Raw genomic sequence first — 22026 nt, 5'->3', positions numbered from 1 at the left:
AACATTAAAACTGCCTTTGCTTTGCATTAGGCTGTTGCTGACAAAAAGTCTGTAGTTATTTAAAAAGGTAGGTCACGGTCAGCGAGGAGGACCTTGTCATGTAAAACACCCTGCAAAACAGAACTCCACTTCTGAACTATCCCTTTAGGTTAATGAGAAAATGTTACCTGAATCTGTTACATTCCCAATGTACATGCACTGGATGGCCACTTTATTAGGTACATTTGTTTAATCGCTAGTTGACAGATAACAAATCAGCCAGTCACGTGCATTTAGGCTTCTGGAAGACAAAATGAAAATTTGGGTTGGCGTCTGAGTTGGGAACAAAGAGGTTTTAATACACCTTGAATTATGGTCTGAGTACATAAGAAACTGATCTATTAGTATTTTCATGCATTGTGCTCTCTCAAGTTTAAAGACAATAGGAAAAAAAATAAAACAAATTGGGTTGCAGGTGTTTGGATATAAGTGCACTGTTGATCTCAGAAGAGCATAGCCAGACTGATTACCGATGATAGAAAAGCAACGGTGGTGCAAATAATCGCTTGTTACAACCAAGGAACAAATAAGATAAGCCCTGAATGCACAAGAGATTGAACCTTGAAGCTGATGGGCTACAGCAGCAGATCTCCAATCTGGACTACGTTGTCATCAGTGTCATTGTCATTGATATTGTCATTCCATGTGTTTCAGGAGTTGTGAGAAACCCAGGGGAATTTTCGCAAATTTAAACATACTGGTAAATGTCAGATCCTAATAACACCCTAAGACATATCCTGGCCACCCCACTGGCCAGTGTAAATTGTAGGCAGGCGCTCTTCTTGACCTTCTATCGCACTTTTATTTGTATCTGCCAGTATCTACTTTCCCCTAGTAACTGTTTTGTTTTCCAATAAATGAATAAATGTACACCTTATTCTAAATATAATTACACAATAAGAAGGAATCGTTGTTCAACTCAAAATGCTAACTGTACTGTTATTGGTCTATGCACATTAGATAATTAAAAATAAAAAAAACATTAAAAACCAAAAGATATTAGTAGGCGTTTACTTCCGTCCGTCTGTCCGTTGTCTTCTGCTTATCCAGGGTCGGGTCGCGGGGGCAGCAGCTTTAGTAGGGAGGCCCAGACGTCCCTCTCCCCGGCCACTTGGGCCAACTCCTCAGGAGGAAGCTGGCGACATAGTCCCTCCAGCGTGTCCTGGGTCTTCCCTGATGAAGCCAATAGGACCACGTCATCTGCGAATAGCAGAGACGCAATCCTAAGGCCACCAAAACGGATCCCCTCAACACCTTGGCTGCGCCTAGAAATTCTGTCCATAAAAGTTATGAACAGAATCGATGACAAAGGGCAACCTTGGCGGAGTCCAACTCTCACTGGAAACGAGTCCGACTTACTGCCGGCAATGCGGACCAGACTCTGACACCGGTCGTACAGAGACCTGACAGCCCTTATTAAAGGGTCTGGTACTCCATACTCCCGGAGTACCCCCCACAGGATCCCTCGGGGGACACGGTCGAATGCCTTCTCCAGATTCACAAAGCACATGTAGACTGGTTGGGCAAACTCCCATGCCCCCTCCAGGATCCTGCTGAGGGTATAGAGCTGGTTTACTTAAGTATTTAAAATAGTTTTCTATTATTAGTCCTAAGGCAGCTTTACTACAACAGTAGAATAAAATACTGAAATTATGGCTTTTAGTTTCAGTGCCACCCCAAGAGTTTACCCACTGCCACACTGTGCAGCCACTTATACTTACATATACTGTAGATTTAAAATGATAAATGCATAGAAAACATGTTTATATTACATAAAGTTAAGATGACCTCTGACGTAGTTCCAAGGTCAGTACAGGGAACCTTCGTATGACATAGTACCAATGAAGTAGCTCTCAACTTCTAAAAGGTTGGTGACCCCTGGGTTAGGGTCTCCATGTCCTTTAAAAACAGCAGGGCACCAACTGCAGGTTGCTCAAGTATGAGACACCAGAACCGACAAAGACTCCTGGATAGGTGTCGAAACGTTTTCAGAAAAAAACTGAGCAAAAGTCCATCTGCCTTGCGATTTAAGCCTGTTTGCTGTTGCGATGACCAGGATAACTGAGAACCTGCACAGGAAAATCTGCCTGACTCCTTTCAGAACCGGGAGTGAGGCTGCAATTCACAGTTTGGTTCTAATAAACTCCGGTTAAAGCTGCAACATTAAGATGCCAGAGTCAGAATTTGATGCATGAAACAGAAAACCAGCAAGTGGAGGGGTTTAAGTATCTTGGGGTCTTGTTAACCAACGAGGGGGAAGATGGAGTGGGACATAAATGGACGGATCGCTGCGGCTGCTGCAGTAATGCATACGCAGCACCGGTCGGTTGTGCTAAAATGAAAGAGTCACATCATGGGCGTGCAGCCAACAAATCTGTGGCAACTGTGCGATACTATCATGTGGTACGGACCCTAATCTCTGACAAACGTTGAATCTATGACACAAAGAATTAGAGTGGCTCTGAGGGCAAAAGGCGGACCAACCTGTAACCCTCAAGTGGCACCTAATAAAGTAGCAGATGAGTGTATAATATGGGCCTAATACATTACATTATACATTTACAGCCCTCTAAAACCTCTTCATCAGAAACACATTATTTACTGAACACAATGAAATTAAACCCTGCTTTTCAACGGACACCTAAACTAGAAGCCACATTTGGGGACCCGTCTCAATTCAAACCTGTTTCTTGCTCATATTGTACTGTTAATTAAGTATTTAAATCATACATCCGTGTACTTCTGCTATACTCTGCCACCAGTGTTTGCAAACACCTGCTTACCAAAGCTTCTATCTTCACCTGAGGTCTGGTGATATATTTTGTCTTATTGCCCTTTGAATTGGATCGGAGATTCTGCAACAACAACGCATTAATCTCACAGACAATATTTCACTCCTGTGCGCCCGAAAGCTGCACGATCTGATAGTTAAAACCTCTGAGTCACATGCTTACTCATCAGACTTACCACACGCCCAGCGAAGTTTATTTAATGGTAATGACCCAATATCTTTGTCATCAGAGCCCAGCTAATCTATCACAACGAGTTCTTCCTAATCAGCCCGTTCTTCTTTCCCCAAGTAAGCGGAAAGCCTAAACCTGAAACTGTATATTTGTAATCTGGGTTTAGAGATTTACTATTATCAGCTGGAGTAAACGGCCCCTGGGCCTTGTGCCACACACTGGGGGGGGGGGGGGGGGGGGGACCAAATTAAACACTGTGACCTGTATAGACTCACTTTTTATGGGTTTTGTTAGCAATAACGGAGAGTTATGTTATCAGAAACCACTTTGTTGTTTTAAACACTATGTAGGGTTTGAGATATGTTGCTTGCTTTTTAAGGGGAAAAAAAGAACCTCTAACAAAACATATTGTAAAAAGTTAAGTTGTGGCACTATGGTAAAATAAATCATATCAACAAATTAGGTGCCTGTTTCTCAGAGGCAGTTTTTAATATGGGCGATATGGCTCTCTGCCCAGGGCCGCATAGTCTGGGGGAGAACAAGTTGTGAGCAAAAGAGCTTGTGAATTGTTCTCTATTGCTTGTTTACATCTCCAGTCAATGAGAGTGGGCATGGGTCCCACCTTATTAAACTCAGCTGAATAATTATGCACTGAGAGACACACGCAACGCACAACATATCAAGTGGCCAAACCTGGACTGAATTATTCTATGGTGATTCTGAGTGTTTTAAAACGGATTTTATTCGCAGCTTTCTCAGAGCTGCTGGTTTCATCAAGAAGGAGGGGGTCCCTCAGGGCAGTGTTCATGCAAGAGCTACCACTGCTGTTTCTTACTGTAGCTGCTGGTGTAGCGAAAATTTATTTTACTTGGTGAGCAACAAGATTGCAGAGATGACTCTAATTACCAGGGTAAATATATACCCTAATCCACACTTACAGAGAATCCTGTTTTTCGTTAAGTAGCACTAATCAACAGAGACTGAGGAGGTAAACAAGGATTCTTAAGCTTTATTTATTTATTCACTATGTTAGTAAGAGGCAATTCCTCCGTCTGCTAATGGCAGCTGTGGGAACGAAGCGAGTTCACACTCGCTGGGACCCCTGTTGGGTGGCAGGCTGTCAGGTTACACACAAGCCCACACGTAAACACAGACAACATGAACGAGGTTCTGTGCAGCTGTGAGCTGGAAACCCCTTGCTCTGACACCGCTGCAGTCACTGCAGTTTGGTTTTACCCGAAACCAGTAAACATAATCAGATGTATGCAGGTTTTATTGGGACAATCCTGACCGTTAGGGTTTTATTTTAGATGCAATAAGAAGCCTTTCTCTATTATTTCTGATAGTTCACCACCAGAAATGCTGTGTCTGTTTTCTATTATCCTATTTTTCTTGATTTATTACAAAAATGTATGTTTTGTTTAGCAATTCAATTTTGAACAATTCTGAAGAGTCCAGAGATGACCAAAAAGCATTTGCGGATTTCAGCGAGCCTTAACCATGATCCTACATGTCTTATTGATATAAAGTCAGGTCAGAATCCTATATACAGCCATCATCAGCAGGAATGTCATAACTGTTTGGAACATTTGTGGCTTTATTGTGGGAACTGTATAAATTAGACTTTTGCTAAACACTTATTCCCGAGCACATTTGCTATTGCTAGGCTGATAGCACATACACTCACCGGCCACTTTATTAGGTACCCCATGCTAGTAACGGGTTGGACCCCCTTTTGCCTTCAGAACTGCCTCAATTCTTCGTGGCATAGATTCAACAAGGTGCTGGAAGCATTCCTCAGGGAGTTTGGTCCATATTGACATGATGGCATCACACAGTTGCCGCAGATTTTTCGGCTGCACATCCATGATGCGAATCTCCCGTTTCACCACATCCCAAAGATGCTCTATTGGATTGAGATCTGGTGACTGTGGAGGCCATTTGAGAACAGCGAACTCATTGTCATGTTCAAGAAACCAGTCTGAGATGATTCCAGCTTTATGACATGGCGCATTATCCTGCTGAAAGTAGCCATCATGGGTTGGGTACATTGTGGTCATAAAGGGACGGACATGGTCAGCAACAATACTCAGGTAGGCTGTGGCGTTGCAACGATGCTCAATTGGTACCAAGGGGCCCAAAGAGTGCCAAGAAAATATTCCCCACACCATGACACCACCACCACCAGCCTGAACCGTTGATACAAGGCAGGATGGATCCATGCTTTCATGTTGTAGACGCCAAATTCTGACCCTACCATCCGACTGTCGCAGCAGAAATCGAGACTCATCAGACCAGGCAACGTTTTTCCAATCTTCTATTGTCCAATTTCGATGAGCTTGTGCAAATTGTAGCCTCAGTTTCCTGTTTTTTAGCTGAAAGGAGTGGCACCCGATGTGGTCTTCTGCTGCTGTAGCCCATCTGCCTCAAAGTTCGACGTACTGTGCGTTCAGAGATGCTCTTCTGCCCACCTTGGTTGTAACGGGTGGTTATTTGAGTCACTGTTGCCCTTCTATCAGCTCGAACCAGTCTGGCCATTCTCCTCTGACCTCTGGCATCAACAAGGCATTTCCGCCCACAGAACTGCCGCTCACTGGATGTTTTTTCTTTTTTGGACCATTCTCTGTAAACCCTAGAGATGATTGTGCGTGAAAATCCCAGTAGATTAGCAGTTTCTGAAATACTCAGACCAGCCCTTCTGGCACTAACAATCATGCCACGTTCAAAGTCACTCAAATCACCTTTCTTCCCCATACTGATGCTCGGTTTGAACTGCAGGAGATTCTCTTGACCATGTCTACATGCCTAAATGCACTGAGTTGCCGCCATGTGATTGGCTGCTTAGAAATTAAGTGTTAACGAGCAGTTGGACAGGTGTACCTAATAAAGTGGCCGGTGAGTGTATTTGCTATGGGGTTGTTAAGTCTGACGTCACGGTCCACATCAGCTGGGCGTGACACTGTGGTTCATGCTTACGGTTAATTCTCAAACTTGTATTTATGCTTTACAATGTCAAACGTTAACATTGCATGCACTGTCGTTAGCATGCGCGACAAGTTAGCTTGATGCTAATGCTGCGAGTCAGCAAAATCGCACCAATTTAATAATCTCCCGGAGAATAACTTATCAACTGCAGCCATCTCCTCTTCTCCTTCTCATCGCACGGCAAACAATAAAATAACATCTGGAGTTGTTTTTTTTTCCGTCTGCGATCTATAAAGACAGCACAGAACACAACACAGCGGCATGTGGAAACAACAGATTGGACCCGGAAGCAGCGGTAGGGACGTCACGACTTAACATCCCCATAGTCAGTTAATATCCTTATATTAGCATGTAAGGATGATCTTTAAATGACAAATTTCTCCGAAATTTTGGACACTCGCTAATGAAAAAAAAAAAAAAACAAGCACAAGAAAAAACCCTCACATACGCTCACAACATTGGCCATCGTACTGCCTGCTGTCCTTTTAAACTTTATTGTTACCTGTGGAAGAGCTCTTATAGGGACAAGTAGCAATCATTCAGCTGTTGATCATCAGCTGTTAATTATTGACTGAAGTATAAACAAAGCAGAGGAGTTTAATCATTTTCCAATTAAGGGTCTTCTAAAGGTGTTTTTTGCTTGTGCACATGTGTGTTGGAGTGCTCAGAATTCCTTTTCATTAAGGCAGAGACACTGGTTGGTCTATCTTTATCTCAGTTAGATTTTAATGAATTTTTCTATTCTGTGCATTTCAACTGTGAATGTTTTCATTGCCTTTATTCATGCTGATTTAATTAATGCACCTTCCCTTTGCAGTTTATGATCTTTGGGACTGGCTGAGTTTTAATTGATTTTGAGCTTTTTCTATGTGAGGAGAACTCGTTCGCTTGTTGAGATGCAAATCATTTGCAAATGGCAGTTGAGAGATCTCCAAACAGTACTCTGCAAAAGTATTAACACCCCATTGAGCTTTCTTTTCTCCGTCAAAAAAAAAACTTCATTGTGTTTTGTTCTGATTTTATCATGTAACAAAATAACACATAATTATGAAGTGGAAGAAAAAAATATATATACATTTCTTACATATAAAATCATTATAGCCAGATAAAAATCATTATTGTTTTAGCATTTTTTAAATAACTTTACTAAGAGGTTTACATACGTTTTGATAGTGTTTGGTTAAATTGGCTTTCAAACTGTATGTCTTGGGTTCAAGCTGTTTCCATCAAGCTTCACAAAATAGTTTGTTGGAATTTTGGCTCATTACTCTCAACAGAACTAGAGTACTGACCCAGGTTGGTAGGGGCTGCCTTGCTTACACACAACTTTTGAGCTCCGCCCACAAATTGCCTATGTGAGTGAGATCAGGATTTAGTGATGGCCTTCCAAAAAACTTTGACCCCCATGTCCTTGAGATACTTCCTCGCCACTGACACTAAATGCTCCTTTGATGGTATGCTCAGAGTCATTGCTCATTCGAAAGACTTGTTTGCGGCCAGCTTTTTAGTTCACAGCTGATGTTTTGAAATCTGATTCCATCTGTATTGGGACATGCACCAGTTCCCTGGGCGCACCATAGCTGCCATCCCCGTACTTCAACGATGAGGCGGCGATTGCAGTCTTGCAAGCTTGTTCTCTTTTTCTTTGATTCACAACAACATTTCACGGTTTTCTTCCTGATATGCATATTTTTATTTTTCCATAAAGTCACACAAGCAAGCACAGTTTGAGGGGTTGTCTTAAAATACATCCTCAGGTGTGCCTCCATTTAGCTCAAATGTTGTGAATCAAAAGCCTACAAACCCATGACATGATCATCTGAGCTTTCCCAAATCATTTAAAGACATTTCGACCAAAGTCATTTTGGTGTCGATTAACTATCCATCCATCCATCCATCCATCCATCCATCCATCCATCCATCCATCCATCCATCCATCCATCCATCCATCCATCCATCCATCCATCCTCTTCCACTTATCCTGGGTCGGGTCGCGGGGGTAGCAGCTTCAGTAGGGAGGCCCAGACGTCCCTCTCCCCAGCCACTTGGGCCAGCTCCTCAGGAGGAATCCCAAGGCGTTCCCAGGCCAGCCGGGAGACATAGTCACTCCAGTGTGTCCTGGGTCTCCCCCTGGGTCTCCTCCCGGTGGGACGTGCCCGGAACACCTCACCAGGGAGGCGTCCAGGAGACATCCTGACCAGATGCCCGGGCCACCTCAACTGGCTCCTCTCTATGTGGAGGAGCAGCGGCTCTACTCTGAGTCCTCCCCGGATGACTGAGCTCCTCACCCTATCTCTAAGGGAGAGCCCAGACACACTACGGAGAAAACTCATTTCAGCCGCTTGTATCCGGGATCTGGTTCTTTCGGTCATGACCCAAAGCTCATAGATGTCGATTAACATCAGAACTTGATGAAGTATTACAAAATTCTCCAAACAATTGTATTTCTCATTATTCTGACATTTTACAAATAAATATAATGTTGTCAATCGTAACTGACCAAAAAAATAAATAAAAAAATGCTTTTGTGTTATTTACGATCAAACCGCGACAATTTGTTTTAAATATATTTATTTGTCGATCGAAAAAACTCAGAGAAACACAGACTTTGCCTTTGGTTAACATTTTAAGTGTGTAATCTGGGTTCACTTGTGCAAACACGTGTGCATGCAACGACTTGTCCAGATGTGAGCACGGCTGGAGATAAAGAGGCCAGCGGTCCTGCAGGACAGCATCCCCCCCCCCAGAGGATTCCTTTATATGTCAGGGCTGCGGTGTCATGTCCTGTCACTGCCCTGACTCGTGCTCACAATACAGTACCGCCATGAGCATTTTGCATGTGTAAAGACGGTCCACGGACGTTTCAGAGTGACATGCCCTCACCTTATTCCCTGCGCATGCATGTATGGACGTGCTTCTGCATCTGTGTGCACACCTACATGGTTAATACTTTACATGTGTTAGCTGTGCGCCCTCGCTGACTGCAGTGCCGCTCTCTCATTGTGTTGGATCCTCACACCCCGGCTTGCTGGCTGGATGCCAAGAACTGCCCCCATTGTACCCACGATGAAAAGAAAGAAAAGGCCTGCCGCTTACACACACACACACACACACACACATACACACATACACAAAGACACACACACACACTCAACCGTCCATCATACCACACAACAAAAGCCATACAATTAGCCTATAACGTGATGAATATTTACATACATCACCGAAGCTGTTAAGGTTAATCCTATTTTCTATTCGCCTCCATTTCTGCCGCACTGATCCGAACGTGTCTTTGCCGCCGCACCTGACATCAGAAGCCGCTAATATGTTTCCGTTTGCATTGTTCATTAGAGAGGGCTGATGCGTTCTGGTTTCTAGATCCGCTGAAATGAATCATCATTGCCTTTAAGTATTACACGCGAGATTCTTTTTGATCTGTCTGAGGATGTGCAGGTAGCTTTATGTGCCAAGCTTCTTAGATTACCTCGTACGTCACACTGGAGACACTGTCGGTTTTGTAAAACAATGACAACAACAGAAAAGCTAATTAAACAAACAAAATCATATGCCAGTACAGAAACCTTGTTAGTAGAAAATCTGTTGGAATGTGTGTTGGTCAGTGTGCTCTCCAATGATTTTGTAATTCCACAGCTTAAAACATTGTGTATCCAAAACATCTGGGTAAAAATGTTGGGTATGAATTTTTGTACCAACAGCGCATCAATTTCTAGGCACGCTGGGGGCATTTTGTAAATGATTCAACAATTGGTGATTTAAAGTTATTCCCAAAGTTTCATTTTGTATGTTTATAGTAAATAAAAATCTATCATACATTCATGCATTTTTAATTTTGGTGTCATCAGGGGGTCATTATCTGTCATATTTACGATGAGTCAACAGGCTTAACAATAACTGGAAACCAAAACCAATGGAAATAGCAGAAATTCATGTCCAATTAAATAATAAGTGAGATTTTAGTACTTTTATGATTATTTATCTCCAAAATTCATCAATGTACTTTCCAAAAGAAATAAACTGAAGCATTCTGGTTTAAAACGTAGGTACAAAATGGACCTAAATGGAAGGAAGTCGGTACAGAATGATGGTAATAAGTACTAAAGAAGCAAGATGATCTGATGTTATTTAAAACCCCAAACACGAACTGGTGCTTCCAGTTGCTTGGTGTTGGTCTGTGTCAGGATTTAAATCATTTATTCTATGTTAGGTGTTAATTATTGAAATAATTAACACAGCAGGTATTTGCATTAAACGTGTAAAACATTTCACCCTTACGCTCTGGGGTGGGTCTTGTTGCCCTGGAAGCCACTACAGTTGCCTGTTGAGGCCAACTGATTCTTGTGAGGGACAGATGATTTCAGTCCAGGTGGATCTAAATACATATCTTGTACTAAAGCAGGCAGTTTGTCACCAAACTAAAATTCTTAATGTGGGTACAGGTGCTGTACTGGCTTTGACCACAGAGCTGTATTTATCTGGAAGCTTGTATGGGACGATGCTGGATGCTTAATTTAATCACCTGGACCACGGGGTAGACAACCTGTGGCTCTGGAGCTGCAAGTGGCTCTTTGGACCTTCCTCAATGGCTACTAATAACTTTGACATAAAATGATAGAAACACTTTCTTTTTAAACATAAATATAAAAACAAAGGCAAATATTAGCTATTTGTCAGACTTTTTCTTATTAAAAATTTGCATTGGGTTTTCGCGACAGAATGACACTGAGGCTACCTTTCATATATTTTAGATCCGTTTTCTTGTCATTAAGGTGGAAACTCTGTGCTTTTGTTTACATTATTTTCCACAAATATCAATAGCCCATAAAAGAAAACATATTCACCTCCTTTGGGTTTTGTTTATTTTAAAATCCTAAAAATAGAAATAAAAAGGTGGCCCTTTAAGAATGATAACACATTGCCTATAGTACTCATGGAAAGTTAGATATTGTCTTTTCTCATAAGGTCATGTAACATTGGCAGCTCTAAATGCGTTTTATCAAGCTGGACCGAGGGCAAAAATCTTCAGATTTTAAAGGTTGCAGATCTCCGGATTGTTTCTTCCAGAAAGACACTGTGCCATTCATTCTTCCCTGCTAAACATGCAGGAATCTTTTTGAATTCCTCTTTTGACCAACATTTTGAAGTAGGCATGGTCCAGTAACCAATCAATGTGCCAATAATAATAATAATAATAAAAAAGATTCATATTTGAATTCCTCCATCTATTCCTGTGCACTTCCTGCAGCTGGCTTAAAGAAGGCCACTTCACTTTTCCCTCATGTGAAAGAAAAACAAATTCAGCTGTTTGGAAAGATCTGAAAACTGAAGGAGCGCCACCCCTGACTCTTGTTTAGGAGACACGGTTTTAAGACTGTAGTTGATGAACTCTGAGCAACATGCCTCTAAAGCAGCTGACTGCAGACACATCCGGAGCATATAGCCCAACTGATTAATCGCCTAATACCGACCTCTATACTTATGTCACTCCATTAAAAGCGGAATAGCAAAAAAGTGTTAATTTACAAAAGTGGTAACTAATAGAGGCAAGACATGGCAAGTTTATTTATAAAGCACTTTTCAGCAACAAGACAATTCAAAGTGCTGTTAATTGTTAATATAGAATAATAATTGTGTTTACTTAATAATTAATATTATATTTAGTGGGTTTTTGTTCAGTATTTTTGCTTAGGTCCATGTACCAAAATAACAGTAATGAAAAGAATAATATGTTATATTATTTTTGCCACAATGGTAATAATTGTTACTTTTCTGCTTTAAAAAACAGATAGCAAAGCACTAATGAAAGCAAAGACATTGTAGTTCAAAATGTTAGTGTAAATACCATGATACTACAGGATATTTAACAAAGATAAATGGCTGTCTTGTCTTTTCATGGGAATATTATACTTGCTAATGCCTACTTGGAAATGAGCGTTGATAAATGTTGTATGTTTACATTATTTCACATCCTTTACATTTTTAAATATTTCATCTGCTAATAAGGTCTTGAAGCCTTAGTTTCAGATATTTCGGTAATAAAGTTAAGGCTACTGGTCTGAGTTTTAAGTCAAAACAACCAAACTCACTTTAAATAAAGTTCACCACCCCTAAAACATGTTGTGGTCCGTTTTTGTATTTGTTACCTGTTTTGTCGTGATTTTCTCCTGAATCAATATCAAATCCACCCTTCCCAAAACGCACGGACATGCCCACATACAGCACCTGATCAGTGTTCTCCTGATGTTTGTTTTTCTTGTTTTTTTTTTTACTCTTTATTTTAATAAAGTGCCAAACTATTGACCGGACATCAGAATCAAACCAATTTCTTTCTTTCAGCTCTGATCAGCAGGACAAAGACAGAAAAGAAAATTCCAATTCACTGAATGCAGTAAAACTAAGAAAAGAGATATATTTCAGTTTAAAAGTGCTAACAGCACGCGCTAGGAGTTTAATAAAGAAAAAAAATAGATACAGGTTAGATACAGTGACATATGCTTTTATGGATTAACCAGAATAATGCATTATTCTTTATTAGTTGGGATCAGAAATACTAACTCTCCCAAAGAACCTGCAGCACTTTTTTCTCATTGATATATTATAGTCCTTTGGGGGAAAATGGAATTGGTCACAAGGTGAGAGCTAAAAAAAAATAAGTATTGTATTCCATATAGCTGAAGCTACTTGTTTGAGCAATAAATGCAGACGCTGCATGGATTACCTGATAATTTGGCTTCATAGCTTCATTAGAGTCGAACTCTGACTCAGATATATTAAGTTAAACATCTTCCAACAAGAATGCTTCAGAATCTGTATGGACGTCTGTTCAAAATAGTTCATCCATAAAACACACTAATGCCACTAGATCGATCTTTGTACCTCTTGTGATGTCATCAAATACCCTCAAAGGTAACTAGGTGCTGTTTCCTGCTTAAGCATTCTTCATTTTCTAGCTACGTTTTTATTATCAATGTATATTTCGCAGTGACATAAATGCTTCACTGGATGGTATCTTTAAGCAAAATCAAACAGGCAACAGAGAGTGAAACCTTGTCTGCCTGTTCCATCTTGTGGCGGGGAATCTGACCAACAGCTTTGCAGCCTTGAAGATGTAGTCATTTTACGATGTTGATCATGCATGACAGTTTCCTGTGATGCAACACATGGACATGTTATGATTTCAAAAAAGCACGTGTAAGAAATTTTGCACCCTGCCTTGACTGGCCCCGAAATACAGCTAGCAATTTTTTTTTATATTTCACACCATATTTTGGATAGAAAACCTGGATAATCTGCTCATCTCCATCTCTACCTGCTCTCACATTTTCAGTCTCTGCCTTTAAATTTTCACTTTCCCTTTCCTGACTCCTCCGAATGACTTTTTATTCCTCGTGAAACCCCCTCTCTCCACCCCAGGTCTCCTCCACCTGTCTCTCTCGGCCTGCTTGCACCCTCATACTAAGTTTCACTCCCACTGCCTCGGCCTGCACCCCTTCTTCACTCCCTCCTCCTCAATACACCCCCCCCCCCGTCCCCCGTCCCCTCCCCCCTTCTCTCTCTTCACCCTCTCTCCCTTTCGCTTTTCCCCTGGCAGGCTAGTGATTGACACTTACAAATTACCCGGCGGCAGTGGCATTGTGTGTGACCCCTCTCTCTCATCTCCAGCCCGCTGCCGTTTTGTCATCTAATTACTGTGAATCCCCGGCCTGCTCCCCACTGCTGCATTTTTAATATGACTGCCCCCCCCCCTCCCCGACTTCTCACTCTCTCCCCCTCCTCCTCCTCCTCACACAATCCCACTCCTCCATTCACCTGCAGCCTTCTTCGCCTACCTCTCTGTCCAATGCTCGCTAACCCTGACCATCGTCTCTATATCCTCTTGCGTGCCCTCTGAGTGTTTCCTCTCCACCGCCTCCATTATCGCACCCTCGCCTCGCCTGCTCTCCTCCTCTTCCTCTCTGCGGAGTGGGACTCCGTCCCACACATGGATCAGTCCGCGTCAGTCTCTCTGTTTGCGTTCCAGTTTTCAGTACTATCATTAGAGTGTTTGGTAAACACGCAGATCAATAGGCGCTAATGAACACACGGCGGTTTGTAATCTGTTACAGGACAGCACGTTAGACGCTTTTGCCGTTCTGTCTCAATTTGTTTTGATCTCATACTAACCGCATCTATTATTTTCCAGTTTATGTGATGTGCTCTGTATTTATTGGGGGGGGGGTGTAACAATACGAAGGGCTAACGAGATGAGACAATTCATTGTATTGGGCTCAGAAGAAGGAGATGAGATTTTAACAATATGTGTTAAAAAAAAAACTCATTTCACATCTTTCTGATTAAGAAACAGTGTTTTAAGGAATGTCCAGTCAGTGTAGAATAATGCCGTTCAGGTTTGAGTAGTCTCTATGTCTTGGTTCTTTTATGCATCCCTAAACTCTGAAAATACTACGTTTTCATAATGCACAGATACGATAAAGGGTTCAAAAATCTAAAATTTTGATTTAAAGAATCTCAGTTCAGTGCAGAAGAATCCAGTTCAGGTTGGATCCGTCTGAGTCAGAAATGTCAGAATCCGGCTCTCCATAGCCAACGTCCTACAACATTTAGGCGTTTCTCTGGTCTAACATAACTTAATCAAATGGCTGAATTTCCTCCTCAGCATGCAGTCAAGTTCTACAGAGTCTCACTAATGAACTAACTATTTGATCCCTTGTGTTAGACCACGGACGTGTCCCAAAGTTACAGAACACTAGCCCTCGAGAACTCGAGTCTTTCAGATTTCTAAATGATGACCAGAAGCTGTCAACACTCAATAAAAAACGGCGGCATGGCCCTTTACGCCTAATCTATCCCTCCTAGTCAGCTCTACTGTCTTCTAAAAAGCTTGTGTGATGTGAATTTCGTCATCTGAACTCCTCCACTCGGTTTCTCTATGGATGTTTGCACACAGCCCCGATTTCTGTGGCTGTGTTGGCAGAACCGATCTTGCGTAGAAGGATAAAAACAACAGCGTTGCTTGTTTTGAATTTATACTGAGAGATCTGCTGTTTTGTTTTAGTGTGAATCATCTATCTATCTCAAAGACAACAAGGACACAAAATCTACATTAATGTTCTAGCGAGAAATTATTTTCTGTTCCTTTTCAGTGTTTTTCTTCAACTGTGGCCGAAGCCAATATTAAACGTAACAGCAGGTTCTTAGCCGGGCTAGATCTAGATTTCAGCTCATTTTTAGAGGCAAAGACTTTTGGTCCAAACCTTCCAAATTGTAACATTTAACAATCATTCAGGTTGTTGTGTGCCTCATGACCTTTGAGTATTTCCTAAGAGATACAAGAGAACCCAACAATAAACCCTCCATCAGTGTCCAGGTGGGGAAATTGCTGATCAGCTTTTTCTCCTTCCTCTTCTCCTTATTTGACCTGTGGTTGTTTTTATCAGCTATTTGTATGGCACCACCCTTTGAAAAACTGTTGTATCGTCATACTTGATCCACAAAGGAAATTGGAGCCAATGAACCGCATCATCTGAATCTGCCGCGTTTCTGGTGAGTTTTTTAATCTGAATCGATGAACTGATTTTGGTCAAACAATCTGAACTTCCCATGTCACTCCAGCTGAGTGAGAAAGAATAAAGTTCCCAAAAAGCAAACTTTAGTGATAGTGGGTCTGCATACTTAGCTATGTTCTGGTGCGGCCTTTTTGTCCTTCAGAGGCCGATTACGTCACAGTGAGGTGACAAAGGCCGTCCAAACTTGTAGGCAGGCTCAAAACTGTGTTCTTTTTGTCCCTGGGTTTTGAAAGATGGGTCTGTGTTTTTTTCTCCGTCACCCACTTGGCTATGGCTTAGCAGCTGTGAGATACCGCTGTGGTATGGTGCATATTTTCTCATATCGTTCTGGTGTTTCCATAAGTTTTTCACTGTCTAAATTGAATATTTCCTCCTTTTCTACCTGATTATGCCGTGATATTTATTTTATTTTGACCTTCCTGATAACTCATTCTCTGTTGCTTTAGAACTAACTTTAGAATAGCTTGTTTTTTCATTACTATAAACTGTGTGTAACTCTGTCTTAACCGTTGCCATGCCCGAATTTCTCCATTGTGTGACAACAAAGCAATTTCTTTTTATCTTATTCCATGATTCATTGCGGTTTGAACCAAATTATTCGAAAGGAAGCGCAATGGCGAAAGAGAGCTGCAAAAACTGTGATTAAAGCCTGATATGTTTCACTTTCTGTGCCACAAAATTAACTTTCAGGATGTTTTTAGGTGAGAATGTAGTCGTGTGAAACTGAAATATCGGCTCGGTTTATCACGTTACTGTTGAATTTCAAAAGGGCTCTGACGTTTTCGGAGAAGTCCGTTCCCGCTGCCCTGCAAATAAAAACGTTGTAAAATAGATCTTTTAGAGTTTGCATCAGCAGCTGTCAGCTGACGAAGAGGCCGAGGCTCACTCTATAGACCTGGAGTGCACAGCCAGCACCTCGTTCTCAAGCGCCCGCTGGCTTTCACCTGAGTGGAAGTTAAACACAGACATAATTCAGTCGGATGATATCTAACGGTTCATGCTTGGTTTATTTCAGTGTTGCATTTGTCACTGAACAAATCAGGTTGGCTGAGATTAAATTTAAGCTTTATAATGAGATTATTTAACTTTAATGTCTTTACGGAAAGCTGGAGAGTATTTCAGGAAATAAATAACTTGATCATCTTTTACACATATCTGCGATGACTGCTGGAGTTTCTCAAGGTTTAAATAACCTCTCCCCCCAAAAAAGGCATACAATAATAATATATATAATAATAAAGTTTATCTTTTATATTGCGGAAACAAAATTGGACTATATGATCGAACACTTGATCATTCTTGCCAGATATTTTGTACACAATTATTGTTTCTGAACGTTGCCCCTTTTAGCTGTGACATCATCCAGGGAAGCAGATCACCCGCTTTTAAAATTTAATTTAGAACAGATTACTGGATCAATGTGTGCTTCTGTGCTTTTTTGTCTCTCTTGTTGTGTCTCTGCTCTGTCTTCTCTAATCCCCAGTTGGTCGAGACAGATGACACTGAGCCTGGTTCTGGTTCTGCTGGACGTTTTCCTTCCTGTTAAAGAGGAGTTTTCCTCTCCACCATCGCTTCATGCTTGCTCAGTATGAGGGATTGCTGCAAAGCCATGGACAATGCAGACGACTCTCCCTGTAGCTCTAAGCTTCTTCAGGAGGAATGAATGCTGCTTGTCAAGACTTGATGCAATCTACTGGGTTTCCTTTGATAAGAAATCTGTATAATCTGATCCAATCTGTATAATGTGATTGAATTTGACTTTGTAAAGTGCCTTGAGATGACATGTTTCATGAATTGGCGCTATATAAATAAAATTGAATTGAGTTGAATTTATATTTTCTTTTAGAAAATATAATTCATATTCAACCCTTTCTATACCCTGACCCCAACCTTCACCAGTACATACCTAACTCTAACTCTACCCTAAACCTAACTGACACCTTGGTCATAAACCTAATGTCTAGTATAGAAAAAAGTGAGGACCAGGTCCTCACGTTACATCAAAGTCCCCAGTTTACTAGTAAAATGAGAATAAAATTGGCTTACTCAGCTGCAAATACAAGTACACACACACACACACACACACACACACACACACACACACACACACACACACACACACACACAATTCTATCTCTTGCTGCCTATAGATGTAATTCATGCCTGTATATGAAGATTTCTATCCTTAGTGAAAGCACAAGGATAACCTGCACTGAAAGATGTAAAGAATGACACGGCACAGGTGTTAAGACACTTTACATCTCACACACCGCATCCTTGCATACCTGCTTCTTTGTGTGTATGTGTGTGTGTGTGTGTGTGTATGTGTGTGGATATGTGTGTGCGTGTGTGGCTCAGCTGCCCTCAGCCAGACCGAGCTCCCCTGCCGATCCCCGTCTTCCAGCTAGGAATCAGCAGACCATGGCAGGCTGCTGCCACAGCAGCTCCAGAGGAAGGAGGACAGAATGAGAGAGCGAGAGAGGAATAGAAACACTGGGATGGTTAAAAAGATGGATTTCATTATGAGAACTTTCTCAAGATTTTTTTTTGTGTGTGTGTGTGTGTGTTACTTTTCATAGTTTTGCAGATTGAAAAAGTTTTCTTTGCAAAGCAGGTGCTGACAGATGCTAAAGCTGAGGCAGACGTGCAGCCAGCCAGCCAGCCAGGCAGGCAGGCCGGGCACGGGCCAGGCCAGGCGGGAAATGACCTGCCCCCTCCACCTTCTGATGTAGCTCCAGGGCGTGGCAGGATTTAGCATGGCCTCATTACCTTGTCATGAGCTTGGAGAAATATGGGCCTCCTGAGAGAGGCTCAGGGACGTGGACTGATGAAAACAGAAAAGGGAAAGGGAGCTGACAGCAGGCGCATACAAAGGGGGCGGGAGGGAAGGAGGGAGGAGAGCGAGAGGTATAAGAGTAGGAAGGGAATTGAGAGAGAAAGGGAGGAGAGATGTTGACAGATCTGGAAAAATAGAGAGACAGTGGGGACGGCTGGAGTATGGCGGGGAGTGGCGAAACTAATGGTCCTGCCCGGAGAGATAGCAGTCGATCACTCATCTTTAAACAAAAGCAGCGGGCTCAGGAGAATATTTAAGAAGTGCTTATTTAATTAAAAGTCCCTTTGCTCATATTTATGAGCCATCGCTCCTTCAAATATTAACCTTCCAGGTCCTGGGAGGCCTCTAACAGCTCAGCCTTGCTCTGTGAACCTGATGGCTTGGACAGGACATCTGAGATGAACTCTCCCATAAAACTCTGAATTCTACACGGGACTCAATAATATTGAGCTAAACATTGTTTGCAAAAATGAAAATGTTTTTCCGACACTTATGTAAGAGCATGCATAAAAATATCAAGTAATGATTTGAGTACAAGAAGGTGCATCTCAGCAAATTAGAATACCATTAAAAATTGTATTCATTTTTGTAATTCAGTTCAAAAAGTTAAACTTAAATGTTATGGAGATCCATTACACAGAGTGATACACTTTATGATTTTATTTCTGTTAATTTTGATGATCATGGCTTACAGCAAATAAAACCTAAAATTATTAATATATTTTTTCACTAAAAAGGACTATTAAGAAGCCAAGTGCTCTTGCTGCAGACACTGAATGGACAGTACATGCACTAATACTTTGTCTGGGCTCCTTTTGCATGAATTACTGGATCAGTGTGGTACGGCGTTGAGGCGATCCTTTTGCATATATGTGTAACAGCATCACAAATGTCCTTGTACTGAAATGTGCTATACAAATAAATTTGCCTTGCATTGCCATAAGATATAGATTTGTCACTTTAATGCTGAATTATAACATTAAAATTAACCAAACTTTCTAGCAGACAGTTTAGTCCAGTTTTATGACTCTTGCCTGGCAGTGGTGAAACTATCATCATGAAGGTGGATCATCCAAAGTGGGGCTCAGCCATCGCACTCTGGCTGTTCTGACCATTGCGAATTTTCCCAAATGGGGGAATCTCACTTTTCTCCTAGACTCTAGAGGGCAGCGTTGTGCTCCTACACCAAGCATACTACACCCCACAATATGTAAAAGTAGAAAACACAGTTGTTTCCAACATTTTAAAGCATTTTACTTTCTTGACTGATTTCTGTACACTGGGATATTTATGGGCTGAATCATAGAGATGTCTATAAATATAAACTGATAATGATAATAATTATTAGTAATTATTATTATGATGACGATACATGAATATGTTGAATATCTGCTAACATAGTTCAGTTTGATGTTTTGATTAACAGCCCCACAAAAAGAAACACATTTCTTAACACTCAAACACTATTCATTGTTATATAACTACACTGGATATTAGTTCAACATATTGAGATTTTTTTCCTGTTTAAAGCAGCACCATGTAACTTTCAGCCACTAGGCTGTACTATACCTGGAATTTCCAAGCTTAGCACTCCCAAAAAGGCCACTGGCAACACTGCACTGTAGCAACATTAAATATCTCCCTCTGTGTTTTGGGGATGCATAGCATTAGTCCGACAACCCAATAGTCCGACAACCCTAACCCCACCCTAACCCGACAACCTAAGGAACGACCGTTCTGTCTAATGTGGGAAAAGTTTAGTTTTCTTCACCATGCACTCACCATGAAGTCCAGTCTAATGCCATCAGAGAGTACTAGGCATGGTAACTGCTGATACAGAGAAGATGAATTTGGGCATAGGCCTAGCGCATGATTCTTGTCAAGGTATAGGCTTACTAGGAATCAATACAAAAAACCAAGCTAAATTTTTTTCATGTTAAAACTGATTTGTCGGACTATTGTGGTGTCGGACTATTGGGCAGACCCTGTATTTTGGAATTTGATGGCAGGCCACTTTGGACCAGCTGATTGAGAAGTCATGGAGTTACTTTAAAGAAAATACTAATAATATATTTTACATTAAGCTAACACTGTTAGTGACTTACTGTTTTAAAGTAAGTCATTTAATCAAATGTCCAACACTTGAAGGTCTTCTTCAGGGATTTATAATATTGGTAATATGCAGATTTTGATTAAACCTTATTTTCATTCAAGCAAAAAGCTTTTCTGATAGAAAACAAGTAGAGCATCTCAAAAAGGTAACAAAACAAAGTAATATATGTTAAAAATGATTTAAGTCTTTTTCTTTGTTTAAATTTGATTTTCACCTCAAAATGATTCATACAGTTCTCAGTAATCAGTGTAAAGACTTTATTTGAATTACAGCAATGGAATGCTTCTCATAATTTCTGACCAGGTCATTGTATCTGGCCTCTGGTGTCTTGGGTGATGAGCTCCTCACTTATTTGGTTGAAAGGTCTCCTTGCCATCACCATTTACTTTGTGAGTCTGCCTGGACCACTCCAAAACTGTCAATTACATCCAGTTAGAAGAAACATGTTGGTCAAATTAAAACATGATTTTAAAGGGGATGTAATGTGCTTTTTAATGCCTTCCTCTTCACATTTAATTCATTCAGTTGTGCTCTATATTAAGTGGAACTGCAATACTTTGGTCTGAATTCTTTGCTATTGTTGCCCCACAGTCTCTTTTTCCCCTGGTTCTGAGGTCCGTCTGAGAGCAACTCGTTTTGGTGCCATCTCTTTAAATCTAAAGAAGACACTTTACACCCAACCCCTCCAGGTCACAGAGCGTCCCACACCATCGCATTCGGTTATTTTTGTAGTATGCTTGGGGACGGTGTAATGAATTTTGTGAGTTAGTAGTACACTCAACAACCGAACATTTTCATTCACCCACTTGTAGCTTCGGCATCCTTCAGCTTGGACTACAAAATCGCGGGGAAAAACAGAAAAATGGCGGATTCGCGAAATCGGTAAGCTGGAAGTCCATAACCTTGTTTAGCAGCTCTGCAGCAAATATTATAACATAATGGCACTGATCGTGAATGACTTCAGAATGCTCAATGTGGAACAGCTCACTGTGCACGAGCCACGGCAAATTTAGATTCGGACAAACTTTTGGAATAAAGCTTGTATAGTTGCACAAATCAAATGGTGAACAGCTTTGTCCTAAATATTGCCTCAAGAGACATATTATGGTAACAACAGAACCCTGCTGCGTTGGTATAGAGATTTGATGATCATGGTCTGTGTGTGAAGGTGGGACGGGATGTGAGTGTTTGATTACAGCAGGATGATTTACTTTACAGCTTTAGAAAATAAGCAGTTTTTAAGTCTACCTTTTGGGGGACTAAGTTCATTAATAATTTGAAACGTAGGCTTGCTTTGTATTAGCTGTAATTCAACGCAGAAAAATATGACCTATACAGAACATAAAGATACTAGAATACTTTTCTGTTCCTTTAAAGGGGTAAAAAAAAAGATGTTTTTTCATGATACGCCCCATTTAAACATAAATATGCCAGGGGTGTGATTAATTTTGGCCTTATGTGTAGTTGGTTAAGAACAAAGCAGAAATCTTATTCACTGAAAAATCC

General features: G+C 41.1%; 1 pseudogene; it reads left to right on the top strand.

Moving 5' to 3' along the window:
• Positions 1 to 19433: 19433 nt before the first annotated feature.
• On the top strand, positions 19434 to 19559 carry LOC118564036 (annotated as a pseudogene).
• Positions 19560 to 22026: the final 2467 nt, after the last annotated feature.

The sequence above is a fragment of the Fundulus heteroclitus genome, chromosome 8, assembly GCF_011125445.2.
Source record: "Fundulus heteroclitus isolate FHET01 chromosome 8, MU-UCD_Fhet_4.1, whole genome shotgun sequence".
NCBI lineage: Eukaryota > Metazoa > Chordata > Actinopteri > Cyprinodontiformes > Fundulidae > Fundulus > Fundulus heteroclitus.
Note: the sequence above shows the minus strand (reverse complement) of the source record. Positions and strands in the feature narration are given on the sequence as shown.